This window comes from Schistocerca nitens, chromosome 2 (assembly GCF_023898315.1).
Source record: "Schistocerca nitens isolate TAMUIC-IGC-003100 chromosome 2, iqSchNite1.1, whole genome shotgun sequence".
Classification (NCBI taxonomy): domain Eukaryota; kingdom Metazoa; phylum Arthropoda; class Insecta; order Orthoptera; family Acrididae; genus Schistocerca; species Schistocerca nitens.
This window is the reverse complement of record NC_064615.1, coordinates 587,306,197-587,330,553: the sequence shown is the minus strand read 5'-3', so window position 1 is coordinate 587,330,553 and position 24,357 is coordinate 587,306,197. Positions and strand designations below refer to the sequence as shown.

The following is a 24,357-nucleotide window of genomic DNA, read 5'->3' as shown; positions in this document are numbered from 1 at the left end:
CTAGACACAGAGAGTAAAGTAATACACCGTGTAAATCAAGCGGCATTGATATCTGATGGCCTTAGCCGGTTTGTAGCCTGAATTTCTCTCGCAAAATGTCAATAATTGTTATGAAAGAGGTTAGTGCCAGATCCGAGAGTGAAAACGTCATGACCAACAATACGCCGCAAGGTAGTACAATATCGATTTGTTGGTTCAGTCAAAATAGTAATTTATTCACACTTTCCCATTTCATTTTCCACTTTTCACAGTTATATTTAATTTAGAACTATGGTGTGGTTTTACTAGAATGGAACACTTAGATTTATTGGCAGAGTTCTTGGACCAGTTGTAGAATATTTTTCCAGTGTCTGCAACCCTTATTAGGTGGGAATGAAAACAGACATCGAACGAATAGAAAGACACGCTGTTAGGATCCTAACAGGTCGATACAACCCTTACGAAAGTTTAACGAGAATAATTAAGGAAGTTAAGTGGGAATACTTGGTAGGAGACGGTATAGTTTTCGCGAAACTGTGATGATTACGTCTAGGTAATCTATATTGGAAGAAGGCTGTGTGACCATTGCGCTTCCACCAACATGTACCTCGCGGGGGGATCACGGGGAACGCTAAGAGAGATTAGGGCGAGAACAGAGGCGTGCAAACAGTTCATTACGCGAATGGAGTGAGGAATAATGTTGGTAATATTGGTACGACACCCTCTCCGACATGCAATGTACAGTACCTAGCGGAGTGTTTATGCAGATGACCATATGGATGTTCCACTCAACCAGCTAGTCGCTGATCTGTCAACCTTCATCTCATTGTTTTCTTCAGAGTGCTCAAACGGCGTAGAAATGTAACGGATGAAAAGTAGAATATGTGATATATATTACTGATTTAATATGCATGCTCATCGGCATACCTTGTAAGTTTAGGTGGGTGTGGTAGCCTCTGGCGCTTGTTGTGTACTGCTGAGCTCAGGACCGAAGCGGCTCACAAGCGGACGCCGCTAACACGTCGGTCAGCTCAGTCGGGCAGTCGGAGGCGACGAGCTGGCGATATCTGTAACGGAAAAGGTATGCCAGTGGAGGAAAATACGCGCAAGTCGTAATGAAACTGTTCAGTAACTCAATTCCGCTACGTATAGGACTTGTAAACACATTAAACGAAATGAATCATTCGATGCACTCCATAAATTGACTGTACTGTACAGACAGGTTCGAAATCGCAATTGCGCGCTCCATTAGTTTTAACGATGGCAATAAAATAGTTTTGGAAATGAAGAGGAAGGAGAAATGGAGTCGGAATAATAGTAAGAGATGGATTAAAAGGGGAAGTGAAGAGAATAAGTGATAGGATGATGAAGACCAAAATATCACTCAAAGGGACGATCATAGAGGTAATAAAAATGTATGCGCCGCAGATGGTTGCACTTCTGAGGAGAATAAATAGTCTGAAAAGGAAATGCAGAAGCAGTTGGGGGTTTTAACACACATGGTGGAAAAGAAAGATAAGGCTGCGACAGTGTGCTTGGACCAGAGGGTTGGGGCTGTCGAAATGAGGAAGGTGACAGACTACTGGCGTCCTGTCAAAGCTTTCTGGTTGGCTTGCAGGTTAGGAAATCTTGGTTCAGGAAAAGGGAGAACCACAAGATTACCTGGTAAAGTCACCAAAGTCGATAGTTGACTACTTCCTGTACGATAGTGAGATGAACAGGAACATCATTGACATTAAGGTAATGCCATCATAGGCCTTGGATAGCGACCACCGTTTGCTGGTAATGAACTTGAGAGAGACTAAGGATAATAAAGGGACAGAAAGCCAGGAAAGACGTATAAGAGTATGGTAGTTGAAGAAGGAAGAAAGCAGGCTACAGTACCTACAAGCAGTAAAGGAAGGCATCTCAAAGGAAGAACCAAAAACGGTAGAAAAGGAATGGGGTAGATTCAAGGGAACATTAGTAAGTGCGGCGGGAGCAATATGTGGGAGAACAAGCAACAAAAGGAGATGTAAAGAAACGCACTGGTGAAATGATAAAACAAAGTGTATAGTACAGAAGAAGAATAGAGCATTTAGGGTGTGATTCCAGAAGAGATCAGTAGATACTAGAGAACAGTAGAAACTAGAGAACAGTATCAGGCAAGGAAGAAAAAAGCAGAAAGCGTGGTGGCTGAAGAAAGAAGAAAGTGGATGGAACAGTGGACCAGAATGATGGAGGAGGGTAGTGAAGGTTCAAAGAAGGTGTTATATGGGACGATTAAAAGTAAGGGGAAGAACGTTACGACAGGTTATACTCGAATGGTGAACAGAAGTGGACAATATGTAAAGAATAAGGAGGAACTCAAGAATATGTAGAAGGAGTATTTTGAAGAACTCCTGAACCCGAATGGAGACCTGGATGAGAAGGAAAAAGCCTACGAGAAAAAAAGAGGAGAAACAGCAAATAGAAAATGACCATACATGGGCAGAACTGGAAGAGGCATTGGGCAAGATGAAGGGAGGGAAGTCACGAGGTCTGGATGAGCTAAATGTAGAGATGGTGAGAGCAGCAGGAGAGTTGGGAGTACAATGGCTATATCGAGTAATGCAAATTGTGTGGAAACAGAAGGTGATCCCAGAAGACTGGAATAAGGGAATAATCGTCCCAGCCTTTAAGAAGGGAAATAGAAAAGAGTGCAAGAACTATCGGGGGATAACATTGGTGAATCATTGTGCAAACATTTTTGAGAAAATTTTGGAAGCGCGAATTCGGGCAAAATTAGAAGAAAAAATGAGAGAAGAGCAACATGGCTTCAGAACAGGAAGGTCCACGGTGGATCTAATTTTTGCTGTAAACTGCAGGAACAGCGCTATGAATATGGAATACATCTGCTATTGATCTTCCTGGACATTGAAACAGCGTATGATAGTGTACGTAGAAGCAAAGTGGGGAAAGCCCTGGAGAACAGAGGGGTAGAAAAACAGATTATTTTGAGGATAAGGGAAATGTACCATGGAAGTGTGTTTTTTTTTTTTTTTTTTTTTTTTTTGGAAGTGGGAGGGGAGATGTCAGCTTGGATTGAACAGAAGAATGGCTTGAGGCATGGAAGTGCACTTTCACCTTACTCTTAATTTTACTGATGGATGACATAATGAGTACAGTAGCACAAGTAACTGGTGAAAGAAGATGAAAACTATGGTGTTTGCAGATGATCTGATGATTTGGGGGAATAAGGAGGAGGAAGTACAAGAGCAGTTGGATCTATGGGAACGAACAGTACAAGAATATAGGATGAAATTTAGTACAAGTAAGAGTGAGATGATTACCACAACAAGAAAGAAGGAGAAAGGAAAAACTGGAATAACAATTGATGAGGGACGATTGAATAGAGTGGAGAGTTTCAGGTACCTAGGAAGCCTGATACAAGAAGATGGAAAAAAAAAGCAGAGAAATAAACGAGCGGGGGAGAAAAGCAGAAGCACTTCGGAAGAGTGTTAGAAGCCTGATATGGAGCAAGGATGTACCCCAAATCAGTAAAAAGGTTGTATACCGGTCATACTACGTCCCGATCCTGACACATGCATCAGAAACGTGGGTTATGAAAGGAAGAGGGAAAAGCAAAGTACAAGCTAGTGAGATGAAATTCTTGAGAAACAGTATTGGAGTGATAAAGATAAATAGGCTAAGAAATGAAAGGATCAGAGAGTTAATAAAGGTGGAGCTATTACAAGACGAGATAGAGAAATCAAGGCTGAGATGGTACGGACACATCAAGAGAATGGAGGAGAAGAGGACACCCAGGAGCAAACACTAGATGAAACTGGAAGGAAAGAAACCAAGAGGAAGACCGAGAGACAGATGGATGAAAGGAGTAGGGGAATGCGTTCAGAAGAAAGGTGAAGACGGAGAGATGGTGGCAAGACAGAAGAGAAGGAGAAACCCATGTTCCATACAGACCCGGCCAGAGGCTGGAAACTGTCCAAGATGATGATGATGAATAAAATAGTATTGTACACTTATATACGGAACATGTGTTCAAACATGGCTGTAACATTAACATTATTTACGTTACTTTCATGTTTGAACACAGACACTGCATGTAAATGTACGAAACTTTTTTTTTGTAAATCTTTTCATTGATGCGAATACTGACAACTACAAACTGTGGAATGGAATGACGATATTGAAAATTTGTGCCACACTGGGAGTCGAACCCGATTTCCCGCTTGTTGCGAGCGGGCCCCTTACCAATTTCGGCTGGAAGTGCGCGCCTCACGGTCACACTCAAAACTCCATATTTATCTTATTTGCCGTACTGTCGTTAAAACTGCAAGCAATGAGCAGCTTACAGTTTCTAACTGGTTTGTATCGTATAGTAAACTTATGATACGTACCAAATAATCAATTTTTGTTAATGTATCGATAATTGTTATACATAGCGAAACATGAATTCTTGACAAGTTCTGCTACATTGTCTATCATAGAAACGTAAAAAAGGGTACACTGAAATTCCTATTACGTCATTACCAATTGTAATAAATACGATTAACTTCCTTATCTGTGTTCTAGGGCACCGCCATCTTTGTCTCTAAAATCCAAGAAGTCAGTATATTTTATGATTGTTGTGACACGTTAGGAATCTGATCTACAGCATCCTCCTTTTTGTTTTATTGTCATATGTCATAACCTGAGATATCTACGAATATATGGTTCTGCGTCAGCTTGTGCAAGGCACATATCGACATGCATCAAGATAACGTTAAGAAATTTTGGGATACACAGGTCATTCAGCAAAAACAAACATTGAAGAAATTAAAATAACATTTTACTTATCAACCCCGAACGCTTTTGTCGTGTGTCAGTTTATAACCACCTTCATTAGTTTCCAGAAGCCTGTTGTTCAATTAGTACAACATTTACTATGGAAACACTTTTACAAGTGCAACCAAGCTAACAACGTAGAAAAAAGAACTATTATTTATTTCTGCATTTGGAATTGTAGGATCGAATAAAACTATTTGAAGCTTTCCTACACGGGGTAAATGTTAATAAAACAGATAAGCTGTGGGGATGGATTCCTGGATGGGAATGGAGGAAAAAAGGTCCTATGAACAAGTGTCCGGAGATGGCATTGACGAATAAAAGTTCTTCTGAGCACGTGCCGTGTGTTGCTTTTATGTTTCAGGCTGTGTGATTGACTAAGCTTACTGTAAGCTGTAAAATGGTCCGGTATTCATGTCGGGAACAAGCCGAGATGGTGTTTGTGTACGACCAAGCTTATAGAAACGGTCGAGAGGCAGAACCTGACCCTCCAAATCGGGTGTACGCAAAGTCCGTCTCCTGCCTGCAGTTTCGTCTCTCTAGAAAGACACATGATGACACAAACACTCAAAAAGAGCTGGAAATGGGGTGTGATGTGGTGGGTGTCTGCGAGGGTACTAATTTTGCTGCCTCTCGACAGTCTCCATCTGCTTGGTCATACATAAAGACCATCTCGGTTTATGCCCGACATGAATACCGGACCATTCTGGTGCTTACAGTACACTGCTTCAATCACACAGCCTACAACAACCAGGACACACGGCACGTGGCCACAGAAACTTCATTCGTCAGCGCCATCTACCGTGGCAACGATGCTCTTCCGGACACATGTTTATAGGACGTTTCTTCCTCTATTTCCACTAACGAACCCGTTTCTGCAGTTTGTCGGTTTTATTACTGTTCACCCTGTATATATACGCAGTACAATATGTGCAATTAATAAATCCAACCGCGACCGTAGTCGACGCTGAGTCGTCACTGAGATGAGAGATTTCTACCTTATTAAATTTGGTCTTACCAATCTGTTAAGTACAGCTTGCCCTACTATCATCAGTCGAAATTTTTCACAAAATGTTGGTTAGGTGGAATGATACTGTTTTGAATGAAATTCTGTTCCCTACTAAATAGCGGGGTAAAGGTATCATTTTCGGAGCACTGGAAGGCCGTAGGTAACATAAATTAATGGATTGCGTTTGCAGTAGCTACTTCTTATCGTGTAAGTTTCGCATCAAATGATTGAACAGCCATTAAAAGAAGGCATCGTTTTGGTGAGGCTATATATTATCTGAGTAAGACGCCTTATTCACGACTACTGATTAATTTTAACTCGAAGCTACACACGGTAACGACAGATCCACCGAAACATTTGCACTTACTTACAATCAAAACAGCCTTAGGACAGACACATAATATGCACTAAACTAAATGAAACACTTACAAACACAAAAAAAGCAGTAGAGTGCATTCTAAATACTTTCAGAAGAAGAGCCTCGTCTCTACATATCCTAACCTACACAACAACAGGCCCCTCCATGAGAATCTCATCAAAGCCAACCATTTTAAGTCCTTTCTTTAAAGTCAGTACCGCCATTAGACTGTTGTTTATTTACAGTGTTACATTTACACTTACACAATCATGATTTCGGCTTCAAAATGCCATTATCAAATGTTTTAAATTTTATAAATGGCCTAAGATGGCATACTGTCGTATTAAAATACATTATTAGACACATTATCTAAGAGTCGATATTTTTGGGAGAGCCTACTGCTTTGTTTCATAACACTTAAAACACTTGATAATGGCATTTTGAAACCAAAATCATGATTGTGTAGGTGTAAATGTAAAACTGTAAATAAACGTGTAATGGCCACACCGGCTTTAAAGAAATATATTATGATTGTGGCCCACATTATGAAAAAATTACTTTAAGTCCTGTCTGGAAAACATCTTAATCATCCCACTTGATCTCCCCTTTCATCTCGATATTTATTGACCTACAAACATTGATACCCCACATGTCGCACCACACGTATACAGCACTACACAAAAAGACTAAAAACACCAATAACAGTTGAAGACACAAATACTCTCTGAATGGAGAAACACTAGGCCTGATCATCGTCGTCGGCTGATACTCGTATCAGAGTTTTCGTTTCTCTCCTGAGATTTCCTTTGTCACGGTTCAGGCGTGGAAGTGTCGTTGATGGCTTAGCAGTCCAATCCTAGCGTGGAACAGGCGGCCGCAGACATTACAGCTGATGGAAGGTGGAGGACGTGGCTGAGCCTGGAGGAGTTTACGTCTCCGGCGTTTGTCATTCTCCATTCTTTGACGTTCCAGCTCAAAGTTTTGAAGAGCATTTGAGGTAACTGAGAGCCAGCGACTTCGATCTTCTGCTATTGTGGACTGGTTACTTGGATCGATGTTCAAGTTTTTCTGATTTTTCTTGTACTGATCCTTATAACGTTTGAGAGGGCACCTCGTGGCATTTTACCTGTGCTCACTTCGCTGTACAGCATTTGGCGTGGAAGTCTGTCATTTTTCATCCGCTGGACATGTCCGACCCATCTGAGTTGATGCCCAATGATAAGAGCTTCCATGCTATACATTTTTGCTTTCTCAAGAACAGCCGTGTTGGATATGAAGTCATCCCATTTCAGGTTCATGATATATCTTAGCTTCTGTTGGTTGAAGCGTTCTAGTGTCTTCACATCACAGCAATATAACGTCCAGGTTTCGCAACCATATAGCAGGGTGGAAATGACTACAGCTTTGTACACCATCAGTTTGGTGTACAGTGTTAGGTCTTTATTCAGGAAGACACGCTTTGTAAGACGTCCAAATGATACATGGGCAGCACGTAATCTATTCTCCACATCTTTTCCAGATGAGCAGTTAGTATACTTCCTAGGTAAAGGAAATGGTCCACTTGTTCCAATGGTGTATCATAAATGGATATGCTGGAATCAGGAACGGAGGAGCCAGGAGTTGGCTGCGCCATCACCTTTGTCTTTGGAATATTGATGGAGAGACCAAATCGTTCATACGCCCTGCTGAAGGAATCAACTGATAGCTGCAACTCTGCAGGTGAATGAGCTGGAGAAGCATTGTCATCCGCGTACTGCAGCTCTGTCACACGAGTGGTACTAATGAACCTTTTGGAATGGGGTGTGGACTGGTTGAATAATCCTCCATCGAACCTGTACTTTAGTTCTATTCCTGCATTGTTTACGGACGTCTCGTAAAGCATAGCTGCCAGATACAATGCAAATAATGTTGGTGCCGGGACGCATCCTTGTTTAAGCCCACTTGTTATTGGGAATTCACCAGTGGTTTCATTCTGGCAGAGGACCTGTCCAGTCATATGATCGTGGAGAGCTTCAATCAAGTCAACAAAATGTTCAGGGCAGCCGAAGCGTTTTAAGACCATCCACATGGCTTCTCTGGGAACTGTATCAAAGGCCTTTTCTAGATCGTAGAAAACAAGTAGTAAAGGCTTTTGCTGTTCTCTGCACTTCTCCTGTAGTTGTCGTGCACAGAAAATCATGCCAATTGTCCCTCTTGAGAGACAAGAGGCCTGATTATAACCCTATGACATATCGTCACCTCAAAGAATGTTTCATATCCTACCACAAATTACTTGCCGTCCTTTACAGTATTGTATTGTCCTTTAGACAGGTTATTACATAGAGAAGTGGAAAACTTTCAGCCGGCCGAAGTGGCCGTGCGGTTAAAGGCGCTGCAGTCTGGAACCGCAAGACCGCTACGGTCGCAGGTTCGAATCCTGCCTCGGGCATGGATGTTTGTGATGTGCTTAGGTTAGTTAGGTTTAACTAGTTCTAAGTTCTAGGGGACTAATGACCTCAGCAGTTGAGTCCCATAGTGCTCAGAGCCATTTGAACCATTTGAAAACTTTCAAAGTCTTAGTTTTTATAAAAATTGATACATGATCACATCAAACCTCATCCTACTCACATCAGCCTCACTTCTGTTTGCACAAAACCCTTGACACCATCCTCCAGAGCAAGGATTCCCAAAGCTTCCCTCCAACGGAACACTTTGCGAATACTAGTATTCTGATGGAACACCTTGTTTATTTTGAAGGTCAATAAAATATTTTAAAAATGAGAAAGATTTGTTTTATTGAGTGATCATTACAATTTTAAATCGTAAGTAATAATACAGAAATCACAATAAAATTTAAAAAAAGTAAATACAAATGTCAAAATATCGAAAGAGAAAATCCACCATGTTGTTATCAGTTACTCTCGGAGCACTTATTAACTTCCCGCAGACTACCAGTGTTCCCTGAAACACAGTCTGGGGAATCCTACTCTAGAGCAACGCAAGGGCATGCCCAATCCGCATGGCCTCTATGCGGCTACGGTGTGCGAGAGAGAGAGCGCGAATAGAATTCGCATACTTTGGTGGAAGTTTCCAAAGATAACCAGTGCTGCTTGGCCTAATGAAAGCCGAGTGAGCACATGTACTACAGGGTCACGCGAATTGCACAGCCGTGTGTGCAATACATTGTTCACGCCAAGGCGGATTTCACGCACGTGCCTTCACTTGCACGTAGGCTGCGAATGTGCAGCGTGCGCATTCGTGATGCGCTTCCCTTACACCACAGTTGAGCGAAATTTATTCTAATGACAAGTAACGAAGTAGAAACATTTATTCTTCATTTGTGAATAAAAAGTGTAATGAACAACAAAGCTCAAATCCAAGACCGTTTATTATTCCAGTTCTTTGTCCTTTATTAACCGAATGTACTTTTTTAAATTAGTTTTCAGAACAAGTCTTTTTGTCAGGCATCTCAACAGAAACTTTATTCGAATTTCGAAGATTTGCCGTTGTGAAACTAAAGAAAATACTTTCTACACATGCAGTGAGGGTATCGATGCGTTATTGCTCCAGAATTTTAGGTTTGTATATGACTATCAACACACAATCTTCGTCAGTAAAAATTGAGAAATCATCAATTTCATTGTAGTTTTTGGCAAATAATTGGTTGTGATTCCACATTAGTTTCACTTCTCAAATTACATTCGAAATTAAATTTTCCTTTTACGTCAAAACAGAATTCGAAACTCGTGACAATATTTGTTCATACCTTTGGCTGTTGTTTGTCTGTAATTTCTAGTAAGCTTCTCTTGGTCACGGACAGCAATACAGGTGAACTATTTGTTTTTATATCGTGAATATGACGTCGCAGCAATAAGTGTAGTGGCCGTAGAAAGGCAAAAAGTACTCGAAACCATTGTCTCTTCCGAAATTTTTTAATCTCGAACCTCTATATAACTGCAGAGATGCATGTCTGATCGTGAAACCATTCCTTGTCCTAAAGGAAAGCTCACTCAAGAATAAATCCTAAAACAGTTTCAAATGAGTCTGGACGTCCATCAGCCACAACAAACGTTTTAGAAGTCCTTTAGATTTAAAGTCTGTTGACGGTAGTCATTAACAACTGAGTTCTAACTTTGTTCAGTCATTTTGTAGCACTACAAACGCTAGCGAATTGCATAAATATATCAAAGAGAAACTCTTACGAGACAGTGTCAGAGTTTTGGTACAATATATGAAGGTGCTGTAGATTAACAGTTTTTGATGGATGCATTCTCATCCTTGGCTATTGACGTAGAGTACTTCGGCATGTTAGCAGCGGTAAAGGGGGAAGTACTGGCAGTGCAAAGACAGTTGATTAGGGCCGCGTCGATAGCGAACCAGCTAAGACCTCCCGCCTATGAAGTACTTTCGTGTTGTATTTGTTACGCTGTAAATCAAGTAAAGCTGCGTTCAGCCCGAAGTTTGGTTTGAACACTGCAATGCTTTACTAGGCAATGCCGTGTGCCCCTTACGTCCGAAACGTCTTAACAGAATTATATAACTAGTTGAAGGAGACCTACAGTTCAAGGTGTACTCCTAAACACGGTGCAACTTGACTTGCATTTCTCTCAATGCTTAAGTTGAAAGAGGCCGAAAGTAACAGAAAAATCTTGCAACCAATGAGGTCGAACTCTGAACATTTCGCTTTGTAATTTGGAACATAACTCACTAAGCCATCGAGGCACTTTTTGTACAGTCAGTTACTAAGTTTATCATACAGAAACATACTGAGCCAAGGGAACAAACACTAGTCATAGAATTTGGAACAACAAGCGAACAAAGAAGATACAGTGGCATTCTACGTTATCCGTTGTGTAAGTTAGAAATAATTTATTCACAATAATTTCGTTCGAAAAGTCTACTTATTCGAATAATTATCCGGATAACAATTTATTTGATTAACAAACATCTCTGTTTACCACTACACCTTGCACTTACTTCCTCTTTCCTTCCATTGCAGGTAATATTATCAACTACGATGAGTCCTATTAGTTCATTTGCTCTATTTATGCACGTGGTCTTACAGTGTATCTGGGCTGAAATTTTTTTGTCATTTATAAAGAAAGTTGACAATTCTAATCAGTTGTCACGCTTCTGAACATAAACCGTTCTCATTTGTTCTCTCTACAATATGTCTCGATATTGGTGCGACTTTAGCAGTAGACTGAATGCAAGAATTACTTCATCAGTTGTTTTTTCATTGACAATTTGTTAAACACCTAAACTAATGACTTCCACTAACTTTTAATAGTCGATTGTCACTTTAATTTTCGGTACGCATGATCGTACTCAATCACTGCGATAATACTTGGTGAGTCCCAGGTACACAGCACACACTTTATCCATAGAAAACATCGAAAAGCGACAGCTAAAAAGAAATACTAATCACAAATGCGTCCCAACACTCGACTGGCCCATTACGTTACGACGCAACTGTACAGAGTCTGTGATTCCTTAGCCTCGTGGCAAGGCCACTCAGTGTCTGCATATCACTATTTGAGTGAGCGCCGAGTGACACCGAGTTGGGAACTGTCGGCCGTGTGCTTCCAGAACGCTTGCGAAGCGAGTGATGGCCAGCATTCGCGATGGACAGCGTTCGCGCCATGTGGATGCAATGCTCTGCCATCTACGCCCTACAAATTTACCTCCACGTAGTAGCATACCTACCTGTTCGTAATACCCAGTGTGGCTTCTTTACTAACTACTCAACAGATCACCATCTCCTTCACCTTACCCACCTTACATCCCAAAAACTGAAATACATTTTTGTTTCCACTGACAATCAAAACCCGTTTGAATGGGTTTGTCATTTTGTTGTGTTTTTCAGGTTACAAACCTAAAGGCTGCCTGTTGACTACACCCTCTCTCTCCATCATATGTACGTAAGAATCATACACCCCTGTTCATGTATCATTTACCGTACCACTGGTGTATATCAAGGATATGTCCTGTCCCCTCCGGATTCCTCTAATTTACGTCCTATATACTGCAAACACTCCTGAACCCCGTGTACAGCACGATGACCTAGGTTGGCACTAGCCAACCTAGGTTGACATTCCCTACCAACGGTACGTGAAACTCTCCTGAGAAGAAAGTGGTTTATCTTGGGGCAGGGTCACCGTTTGAAAAGAAAAGGAAGTCGGCAGTAGAATATGACAGAGAGTGCTGACGGACGGAGGCAGGAGGAACAGTGTGCCTGTTGTGGAAAGCGATGAGACACACTAGAACTCTGCTGCATACTTGAGCGAGTCTTCGCAGGACAGTGTGGTTAGCTTTTCGCGCTGATTGTGTAAGACCCACATTGATTCGAAATAGACGGCAGTGCGTATAACGTGCCTCATGAGGCCAGATACGTCAAATTTAAATGTAGCCGTTATGTTAATGGCAAGGTTTGCGACAGGTACTGCCACTGGCAGCCTTTTTCTTTTTTATGAAGTACACTACTGGCCATTAAAATTTTTACACCAAGAAGAAATGCAGATGATAAACGGGTATTCATTCGACAAATATTTTATACTAGAACTGTCATGTGATTACATTTTCACGCAATTTGGGTGCATAGATCCTGAGAAACCAGTACCCAGAAAAACTACCTCTGGCCGTAATAACGGCCTTGATACGCCTGGGCATTGAGTCAAACAGAGCTTGGATGGCGTGTACAGGTACAGCTGCCCACGCAGCTTCAACACGATACCACAGTTCATCAAGTGTAGTGACTGGCGTATTGTGACAAACCAGTTGCTCGGCCACCATTGACCAGACGTTTTCAATTGGTGAGAGATCTGGAGAATGTGCTGGCCAGGGCAGCAGTCGAACATTTTCTGTATCCAGAAAGGCGGTCGTGCATTATCCTGCTGAAATGTAGGGTTTCGCAGGGATCGAATGAAGGGTAGAGCCACGGGTCATAACACATCTAAAATGTAACGTCCACTGTTCAAAGTGCCGTCAATGCGAACAAGAGGTGACCGAGACGTGACACCCCATGACACCCTATACCATCACGCCAGGTGATACGCCAGTATGGCGATGACGAATACACGCTCCCAATGTGCGTTCACCGCGATGTCGCCAAATACGGATGCGACCATCATGATGCTGTAAACAGAACCTGGATTCATCCGAAAAAATGACGTTTTGCCATTCGTGCACCCAGGTTCGTCGTTGAGTACACCATCGCTGGCACTCCTGTCTGTGAAGCAGCGTCAAGGGTAACCGCAGCCGTGGTCTTCGAGCTGATAGTCCATGCTGCTGCAAACGTCGTCGAACTATTCGTGCAGATGGTTGTTGTATTGCAAACATCCCCATGTGTTGACTCAGGGATCGAGACGTGGCTGCACGATCCGTTACAGCCATACGTATAAGATGGCTGTCATCTCGACTGCTAGTGATACGAGGCCGCTGGGATCTAGCACGGCGTTCCGTATTACCATTCTGAACCCACCGATTCCATATTCTGCTAACAGTCATTGGATCTCGACCAACGCGAGCAACAATGTCGCGATACGATAAACCGCAATCGCGATTGGGTGCTATAATCCGATCTTTATCAAAGTCGGAAACATGATGGTACGCATTTCTCCTCCTTACACGAGGCATCACAACAACGTTTCACCAGGCAACGCCGGTCAACTGCTGTTTGTGTATGAGAAATCGGTTGGAAAATTTCCTCATGTCAGCAAGTTGTAGGTGTCGCCACCGGCGCCAACCTTGTGTGAATGCTCGGAAAAGGTAATCATTTGCATATCACAGCATCTTCTTCCAGTCGGTTAAATTTCGCGTCTGTAACACGTCATCTTCGTGGTGTAGCAATTTTAATGGCCAGTAGTGTAATTCCATTTTGAAGTGATTTACGATTTCTGTTTTCAAAAAAAGAGAATAAAGAAAAAAAACAGACAGTGCTCTCTACTGGATAACTGTAGTGATAATTTTTTGTATGGTAGTCAATGACCAAATTTCTGTGCAATTTGACTTAATAAATGTTAAAATGTTTATGTTGTCTTTACTCAACCAATCGCTAGACCCTTTGCACATTTTGGCTCAGTAAACTGTAACAACCCTGAGCAACAGTCTCCCACAATATGTTGACGACACCACTTACTTAGCTACCTATCACTCCCTTCATCAAGTCGCTCTAGTTTGATCCTCGATATGAAGAGGTAGGAATTCTTTGCGAGAAACAGAGTGGCGCTTGCTGTAATCCTCCCGTGCCGTCGCACTCTGTTCCCGGAAGGCGGGGCAAATGGGCGGGGAACTTACAAAACGCTTCTCCGCAGTCGGAATGCCAAATGAGCGCTAAGCTGATCGGCGAGGCGCTCGCCGCCTGCCGGACGGAGTCCTCTTTCTCGTGCCGTAACGAGGCAGACAGCTCACGGGCTGGGCCCCCATTATCGGCTCACCAGTATCGCGGGCTGCCGCACTCCCAGGGGAGGCAGTCAGCCGGCCTAAGCGGCTTACAGTACCTTCCGAGAAGAGCTTCAGGACGGGCCTTTTGCAGCTTTACCTTACGTTACCCTACCTTACCTCACCTCACCTTGCCGTGACCTACCCTGTCGGCGCTTGTTTGACAAACACTCGACAACTAGCGCCCAACTCTCGGTCATGGCTTAGGCCTGGGTACGAGTGGCTTTCTTTACCTTTCGTGTAAACCTTCTGTTTTTTAACGATGTTCTCTGCGATACTGATTAGCGCCACTGCAGTAAAATGCTATAGCATATTATTTTTATGAAAGTCATTTTGCACGAAAGACCGACAATTGGCAACACGGGGACCTACGAACTTCTCCTCGCCGATTTGATTTCTACTAAGAGGGTGAGTAGGGCACGATTAGGACTTAAACGTATGTAAACAGGAAAACGCAAATCTCAACCGTTCTAGAGAAAATCAAGTTGAAAATTTTAGACGTGCTAGTACACTCTGTGTGGTCGCTAGAATTCAAGGAGGCCGCAGCCTAGCGAGTAAGAGCGAGGTCTGTGGATCGAATCTCACTGTCGGTATTTCCTTCTTTTGTCATTCTCACGTAGTTCTAACGACAGATGTTTGTGGTACAGCAAGAAATTGCGCGATGAGCGAGAACCGTTCATGAATATAAACCAAGTTTGTTTTGGAATAGATGTATCAAGGGAACCATGCACATGCAAAAATTAATCATTCATTAAGTTTGCTGTACATTGCAGTAATTAATGTCATCCATGTTACTACTATCAATATCATCCAAATTCGAGCGCAGTGCTCTGTAGGCTACACATTATACCCGTCATAATTGTAGGTGTAGTGACATAAATAAAATGACTGTACTGATGTGATTGAAAGTTCTTGTGTGTCATATTTTTATTTCCAGTCTCCTTATCAAAAATGTTTCTCTCATTTGGAGGATTATGACCATGAAAATAATGAAATTGTTGGAATGAGAATGAGAAAAAGAACACGAAAATACCGGCAGCGAGCTTCGATTCAGAGACCTCGCACTAATGAAACTAAGAGCTTACTCGCTCGTCTGCAGGCTCACTGAATACTAGCAACCGTGCCTAATATAAAGGCACACCTAAAATTTTCAAACCCGATTTTCTTGAAAACTGATGAGAGTTGTGTCTTCCTATTTCCACATATTTAAGCACTAGACGTGCCCTACGCATCCTGTCAGTATGAATCAAATCTGTGGGGGCAAGTTCGTATGGTCTCCTTGTAAGCGATTTTTTTTATGTTTTGATACCTATTTCAATCTGCAAAATGACATGAGTCCCTAGAACAGCACCTTAGCATATGCATCTCTAATGTGTCATGATTTCGATAAAGACCATCCCATCTCAAGTATAAAACATATAATATCAAATCTGCTACTAAGTCACAAAGTTAGAAGCTGATATGATCTTATAGGTATTCAACTTGAAAACGATATTTAGTATGAAAATTGTGATGCATTATACATGCATATGCTAAAGTGATGTTTCGTAGACCCACACTGATATTGTAGCTCGAAACAGGTAGCACAACAAAGAAATTCACTAAACAGCTGTCCGATTATTTGTTAACAATGTTTCACAAAAATTGATAAAGCTGTGGAGCACTGCATATCGAAACAGAACGGCTGTTAGTGATACCATCACCCTCCGTTCGCATACTATACATCAAAGTGTATCATGTGCCTTCTCCAAACTCGGTACCAACAACACCATTATTTTCCCTTAAATCCAGAGGTACTTTGAGTTCATAGGCGAAGTACTGATGCTAAGCTGTGTTCGCATCGACTCTCTGTCTATAATCATGTTGTACAAATGGAGATGATGTTTTAACTACTGGCGACGCCTTTGGCACAATTGTTTTATGAATCTCCATTGCAGGATGTAATTTTAGGTATTTTATTTCTGATGAAGGTATATTTATATATACCGAAACCGTGGTCAAGAATTTTAATAAATCTTTATCCTGCAACTGTTTTGGCTGTCATCATTTACTGTGAACTTTAAAAAGTAATTATAATCAAGATACTTAGTTTCTATAACTTGTCTCACTACAACGAGAGGATTTCTGTGTAGCGTGAGGAATTGTAAAACCGATGAGACAATATGTAGATAGTTTTGTTTTTACTGAAATCTTACAACTGACGGATTTCAGCATCTCAGAGAAGTAAGAGTTCAAAACAAACTCATAAGAATTTTGGACATTATTCATAGAGGAACTTTCATATTTCATTGGAACTGTTCTTCAGTTACTCTGTTCCTAAAACTACCTTACAGGTGAGCTAATACTGGTCTTCAGATATAAATATTGTTCTACAGAAATTAATTCAGGCGTTTTCTCTGCGAGTGCATCTGATGTTCAACAATTCTATTAGTTCAACTTACAGATCTTTCGGACAAATTTAATGCAATCTTTCTTCTTGGGAAGAAATGGGTCTTTATTTATTAAGGGTGCTTACTAGACGAGTATATGTTGCAAAGATGATGAGTGCACATTAGTGCGTTGTTGTTCGTGTAGATGTAATCTGTTGCTCTACTGGTGCCTGAAGACTTATTTCGTCACCTGTATTTGGCTAGTAATCAATATAAAAGAGCGGTGGCTTAAATCTTCTAATCACCACACCAGTTACCGATGTACCAAGTTAAATTCCAACCCATTCTTATCATGTATCGCCGGCCGCGGTGGTCTAGCGGTTCTAGGCGCTCAGTCCGGAACCACGCGACTGCTACGGTCGCAGGTTCGAATCCTGCCTCGGGCATGGATGTGTGTGATGTCCTTAGTTTAGTTAGGTTTAAGTAGTTCTAAGTTCTAGGGGACTAATGACCACAGATGTTAAGTCCCATAGTGCTCAGAGTCATTTGAACCATTTTTATCATGTATCATAGAGCGAGTGCTTGTGACAGTCCTGATGGAGATCCATCCTTCAAATGAGGAGATTAATCTCTGAGGCTCCTTTGGTGTTATTAAAGAGGAGTAGCGTATCTAAAGTACCGGTATTTTTTATATTCCTCGTCTATTTAACTCTCAGCAGTACAAATAAGACCTTCAACCCTACACACCTTCCTCGTAAACACCTACACGACGCAGTTACATTTCAATCATAACACTTCTACTTCGCCGAGTGAAGATTCCGAATGGGAGACGAATAAAACAAACTTTTTCTGATTACCACGTTTGAGTATCTAAAAGGCTTACCAGTCACCAGTGCCATTAATATTCACGCTTATTTGATCTGTGGTCCGGTTGGATTTCGGTGAGACATAGTGTTGCGTGAACGTAAGAAGAAACGTGGTGGAGACACTGTGCCATAAAACTGAGATCTGTCTGAATCTGATCGACGGCTACGATGATGAACAATAAATATTTGTTAAGAAAGAGATGACCATTTCTCTTCGTGCCGTCCGAGTGATGTATGATCCTTTGTCCACCGCTGCTAAGACTCTTTAACTTGACAGGCTATTAGTTTCTCGCAGTTTGGCTGTATGCCGCCATCACCGCACACGAGAAAGACTTGTTGGTGACCTGTTGGGAGCTGCTGACCATAAATTATTGCAGTGATAGGAGGCAAACATATGACGCACATCTGCTGTCTCGCGAAGCTTAAGATATCTTCCACTGGAAAACAGAGGGTTATGAAGGAGACAGATTAAAAACGTTCCGTACATGTTCCCATAATTGATATACAAACGCCACAGAATGGGAATCGAATGCTGATTGTGGCTAAAGTGTGATCTTAAACCATCTCTCCTTTCCATCCCGTGCAACACTCGTCTTAAGCAACATCTCTTCCACTTCTCTCCCATGCCCAGTTCAAAGCCACATCCGTTTTTGAAAACAAGCCAATCAGAGAGTAACTAATTAAACACAAATGTTTAGCTCCCCCATTAACAGCTTAGTATTTTACTGTCTAATCCCATGTCTCAACTCCTTCTCAAGTCACACGCCCTTCTTGGAAATAGCCCAGTCAGGCAGCTTGTTTTACGCACACTGGCGTCTCCCAATAATAGCTCATGATTTTGCTGCCATATCAGTTTTTCCACATTTTCAAGTCATTCTTAAGTAACGCCCCTTTCTTGGAAGAGCCCAATCAAAGAGCTTCTGAATCAATACACAAATTTAGCTCTCCCAATGACGACTCAATATTTTACTGTTATATTTTTGCTACATTTTACATCTCTTTACGAAGCTACGTCGCTTTCTTATAAACAAGCAACGACATATCTAGCTGTCCGTTTCACAGCTCAGTGTTTTAAAGCCATAAAAATAAAACAACCAATCAGCCAGCTTCTTACAATAACATGTGAAAGGACATGACATCATTTCCATACACCAATGACGGCAGCCTTACAGGTTGAAACGGACATATATATGGACTTCACTTCTCTGTCTGTTGTGCAGGTTGATAATAGGTATTGTACGGTGAATTAGCGATTTCATAGCACATTTGAATTCCTGTCCCACCCAGCAGTTTGTGCCAGCGTGGCTCATGCTCTCCAGTCATGGCAGAGGGTGCGCAGGTTTGCAAGTCTCTAGAAGGCAGTGCCACAGCGAGGCGAGAAGATGCGTGCATGCAGAATATAAGAAGTCTGGTATATGGAACCGAAGAGGAAAATTCAACTGGGAGCCAGTGTCAGGTGACCATGAGCAGTGGCTCGCAAGAATTCGGTGCTTCGTCGGCCAACCTTGTTTTAGTACCGATAGGATTGGTGCACGAAGTGCTGGTGTCAGGATGAGATGAAGTACAGGTGGCGTCACCATCGACGTGAGGCAGCCGCGATGGAACTGACGAGTTGAAATCGGCCACCAAAAGTGGAAACAGTCAGCAAATTGCCACACAGAGACGAATCTGGAAACGTGCGTAAGCAGCAGGGCTGTTGGGATCATGGTTGTGGTTTGTAGTTACACGAGACATTTTTGTTCTGGAGCAGCTGGTGTTGTCTGCCTTCGTACATCCAGGGGACATGGGGAAGCTCGGAATGAGAAAGTGCTGGATGAAGTGTGGTTTCAATTACAACATGAGGAAGTTTTTCGTTGCATTTAAAAACCAATACAATACATTAATTTCATCTCTTCTACATCTATAACCAGTGTGATACAATTTTATTTTCATAATACGCTTACTACCAATGTGTAATATTTTCATTAACATAGTACATTCATTACACGTAAGTTACTATTACATTATTATAATACAGCTAAAACCATTGTGTTACATTTACAGGGCAGGGAATGGCACCATTGTCGCTGAGTGGTGACGAAAATAGTGTAATTCTCCATCATCGTGCAGTTTGCAACAGGCAGGTCCATAGGCAGCTGACGTGCACTGGCGAGCTCAGGCACGTACGAGACAGCTGACTCTTTCAGATAGCACACACATGCGCTTCCGAAGTATGCTGTTCAGTATGGGAAATCCCACGTCATAATTTCATGAATTGTTTTAAAATCTTTAGAATTTGTGAATTTCACCTTTAGTGGCGATCTTTCAACTGATGAAATGTTTTCATCTATAGTTTCTCATTCTACAGTGGAGTCTTTTACGTTATTTTCTGCTGCCATCAATCAATAATCACTACTCCTGAAATTCTTCTTCAAGAAATACTACATCATTATCATGTGAATCATTGCCTGCCTCTTTCGATAATAACAAGGAAACTAATCACTCTGGCATTTCATTCGGCTTATTAAAAAAAATGGTTCAAATGGCTCTGAGCACTATGGGACTCAACTGCTGAGGTCATTAGTCCCCTAGAACTTAGAACTAGTTAAACCTAACTAACCTAAGGACATCACAAACATCCATGCCCGAGGCAGGATTCGAACCTGCGACCGTAGCGGTCTTGCGGTTCCAGACTGCAGCGCCTTTAACCGCACGGCCACTTCGTCGGCTTATTCCAGTGGACACAATCCACATGTGTTGACGGTTCATTGGAGGTCATCTTCAGTCTTTAACATCATTTTCGTTCTCTCCATGCCAATACACCCCCATGCAAATATGTATTTCATCATCTGTGAATCATGATTCAACACTTTTTCTTTTTCAGGTTCAACGACATCTGTATAATAGAAAACTATGTTGGAATTTACCAGTCTGCAGGAGAGATAGTTTTGTTTACAAGCATTTGTAGAGAATAGTCTCTAATTAACTGTTTCCGTATTTTGATACATGTTTGACATCTTTCTGTATCATAAAGTCGGCCCTTAGAAATGTATAGCTTCATATGATGTTATAAAAAATAAAAATAGTAAACGGCAGGGCTTCATTGGGCAATATCACGTCGTCCTCATTTCAAAATGCGAAAAATGCATTGTTATTCAAAGCTTTATTTACTTGACCTAGAAATATAGATGCATATTGCTGAACAGATTTGGAATATATACATACGTTCTTAAATTTGAGATGATTTTCATGAAGGAGGAGGTTAATTATGACATTAGTTCTTCAGCATTTGCAAGGGCCAGATATAAAGCATCTTCTTGTATCTGGAAATAGACCACCGTGTCTGTGTTTTGTGGTTGTCATCCGCTACTGTCAGAAACAGAACAGATGGGAAGTTTAAGTGAATGCATCGAGAATTGCATCTTCAAAAGCATTAAGTGCTCTTCTGTTTTATAGCAACTAATATGATACATAACTTTTCCTGAAGGCATGCAGCTTTACTGTATGGTTAAAAGATGATGGCGTCCTCTTGGGTAAAATATTCCGGAGGTAAAATAGTCCACCATTCGGATCTTCGGGCGGGGACTGCTCAAGAGGATGTCATTATCAGGAGAAAGAAAACTGGCATTCTACGGATCGGAGCGTGGAATGTCAGATCCCTTAATCGGGCAGGTAGGTTAGAAAATTTAAAAAGAGAAATGGATAGGTTAAAGTTAGATATAGTGGGAATTAGTGAAGTTCGGTGGCAGGATGAACAAGGCTTCTGGTCAGGTGACTACAGGGTTATAAACACAAAATCAAATAGGGGTAATGCAGGAGTAGGTTTAATAATGAATAGGAAAATAGGAATGCGGGTAAGCTACTACAAACAGCATAGTGAACGCATTATTGTGGCCAAGATAGATACGAAGCCCACGGCTACCACAGTAGTACAAGTTTATATGCCAACTAGCTCTGCAGATGACGAAGAAATTGAAGAAATGTATGATGAAATAAAAAAAATTATTCTGATAGTGAAGGGAGACGAGAATTTAATAGTCATTGGTGACAGGTATTCGTCAGTAGGAAAAGGAAGAGAAGGAAACGTAGTAGGTGAATATGGATTGGGGCTAAGAAACGAAAGAGGAAGCCTCCTGGTAGAATTTTGAACAGAGCACAACTTAATCATAGCCAACACTTGGTTCAAGAATCATAAAAGAAGGTTATATACATGGAAGAATCTTGGAGATACTGACAGGTTTCAGATAGATTATATAATGGTAAGACAGAGATTTAGGAACCAGGTTTTAAATTGTAAGACATTTCCAGGGGCAGATGTGGACTCTGACCACAATTTATTGGTTATGAACTGTATACTAAAACTGAAGAAACTGCAAAAAGGTGGGAACTTAAGGAGATGGGACCTGGATAAACTGAAAGAACCAGAGGTTGTAGAGAGTTTCAGGGAGAGCATAAGGGAACAATTGACAAGAATGGGTGAAAGAAATACAGTAGAAGAAGAATGGGTAGCTTTGAGGGATGAAGTAGTGAAGGCAGCAGAGGATCAAGTAGGTAAAAAGACGAGGGCTAGTAGAAATCCTTGGGTAACAGAAGAAATATTGAATTTAATAGGTGAAAGGAGAAAATATAAAAATGCAGTAAATGAAGCAGGCAAAAAGGAATACAAACGTCTCAAAAATGAGATCGACAGGAAATGCAAAATGGCTAAGTAGGGATGGCTAGAGGACAAATGTAAGGATGTAGAGGCTTATCTCACTAGGGGTAAGATAGATACTGCCTACAGGAAAATTAAAGAGACCTTTGGAGAAAAGAGAACCACCTGCATGAATATCAAGAGCTCAGATGGAAACCCAGTTCTAAGCAAAGAAGGGAAAGCAAAAAGGTGGCAGGAGTATACAGAGAGTCTATACAAGGGCGATGTACTTGAGGACAATATTTTGGAAATGGAAGAGGATGTAGATGAAGATGAAATGGGAGATATGATACTGCGTGAAGAGTTTAACAGAGCACTGAAAGACCTGAGTCGAAACAAAGCCCCGGGAGTAGACATTCCATTAGAACTACTGACAGCCTTGGGACAGCAATCCTGACAAAACTCTACCATCTGGTGAGCAAGATGTATGAGACAGGTGAAATACCCTCAGACTTCAAGAAGAATATAATAATTCCAATCCCAAAGAAAGCAGGTGTTGACCAATGTGAAAATTACCGAACTATCAGTTTAATAAGTCATAGCTGCGTAATACTAACGCGAATTCTTTACAGACGAATGGAAAAACTAGTAGAAACCGACCTCGGGGAAGATCAGTTTGGCTTCCGTAGAAATATCGGAACACGTGAGGCAATACTGATCCTACGACTTATGTTAGAAGCTAGATTAAGGAAAGGCAAACCTACATTTCTAGCATTTGTAGACTTAGAGAAAGCTTTTGACAATGTTGAATGGAATACTCTCTTTCAAATTCTGAAGGTGGCAAGGGTAAAATACAGGGAGCGAAAGGCTATTTACAATTTGTACAGAAACCAGATGGCAGTTATAAAGAGTCGAGGGGCATGGAAGGGAAGCAGTGGTTGGGAAAGGAGTGAGACAGGGTTGTAGCCTCTCCCCGATGTTATTCAATCTGTATATTGAGCAAGCAGTAAAGGAAACAAAAGAAAAATTCGGAGTAGGTATTAAAATTCATGGAGAAGAAGTAAAGACATTGAGGTTCGCCGATGACATTGTAATTCTGTCAGAGACAGCAAAGGACTTGGAAGAGCTGTTGAACGGAATGGACAGTGTCTTGAAAGGAGGATATAAGATGAACATCAACAAAAGCAAAATGAGGATAATGGAATGTAGTCAAATTAAATCGGGTGATGCTGAGGGGATTAGATTAGGAAATGAGACACTTAAAGTAGTAAAGGCGTTTTGCTATTTAGGGAGTAAAATAACTGATGATGGTCGAAGTAGAGAGGTTATAAAATGTAGACTGGCAATGGCAAGGAAATCGTTTCTGAAGAAGAGAAATTTGTTAACAGCGAGTATAGATTTAAGTGTCAGGAAGTCGTTTCTGAAAGTATTTGTATGGAGTGTAGCGATGTATGGAAGTGAAACATGGACGATAACCAGTTTGGACAAGAAGAGAATAGAAGCTTTCGAAATGTGGTGCTACAGAAGAATGCTGAAGATAAGGTGGGTAGATCACGTGACTAATGAGGAGGTATTGAATAGGATTGGGGAGAAGAGAAGGCCCGCATCTCGTGGTCGTGCGGTAGCGTTCTCGCTTCCCACGCCCGGGTTCCCGGGTTCGATTCCCGGCGGGGTCAGGGATTTTCTCTGCCTCGTGATGGCTGGGTGTTGTGTGCTGTGCTTAGGTTAGTTAGGTTTAAGTAGTTCTAAGTTCTAGGGGACTAATGACCATATATGTTAAGTCCCATAGTGCTCAGAGCCATTTGAACCATTTTTTTGAGAAGAGAATTTTGTGGCACAACTTGACTAGAAGAAGGGATCGGTTGGTAGGACATGTTTTGAGGCATCAAGGGATCACAAATTTAGCATTGGAGGGCAGCGTGGAGGGTAAAAATCGTAGA

At 41.6% G+C, this 24,357-nt stretch overlaps 1 protein-coding gene across 1 annotated transcript in view; it reads right to left on the bottom strand.

Moving 5' to 3' along the window:
- Nucleotides 1-24,357, bottom strand: part of LOC126234505 (glucose dehydrogenase [FAD, quinone]-like) — a 176,829-nt gene that overhangs the window by 59,509 nt on the left and 92,963 nt on the right. Inside the window, exon 2 of the mRNA XM_049943198.1 lies at nucleotides 907-1,046. The gene's annotated coding sequence lies outside the window, so the exon portion shown is untranslated. The remainder of the gene's footprint in view (nucleotides 1-906; nucleotides 1,047-24,357) is intronic.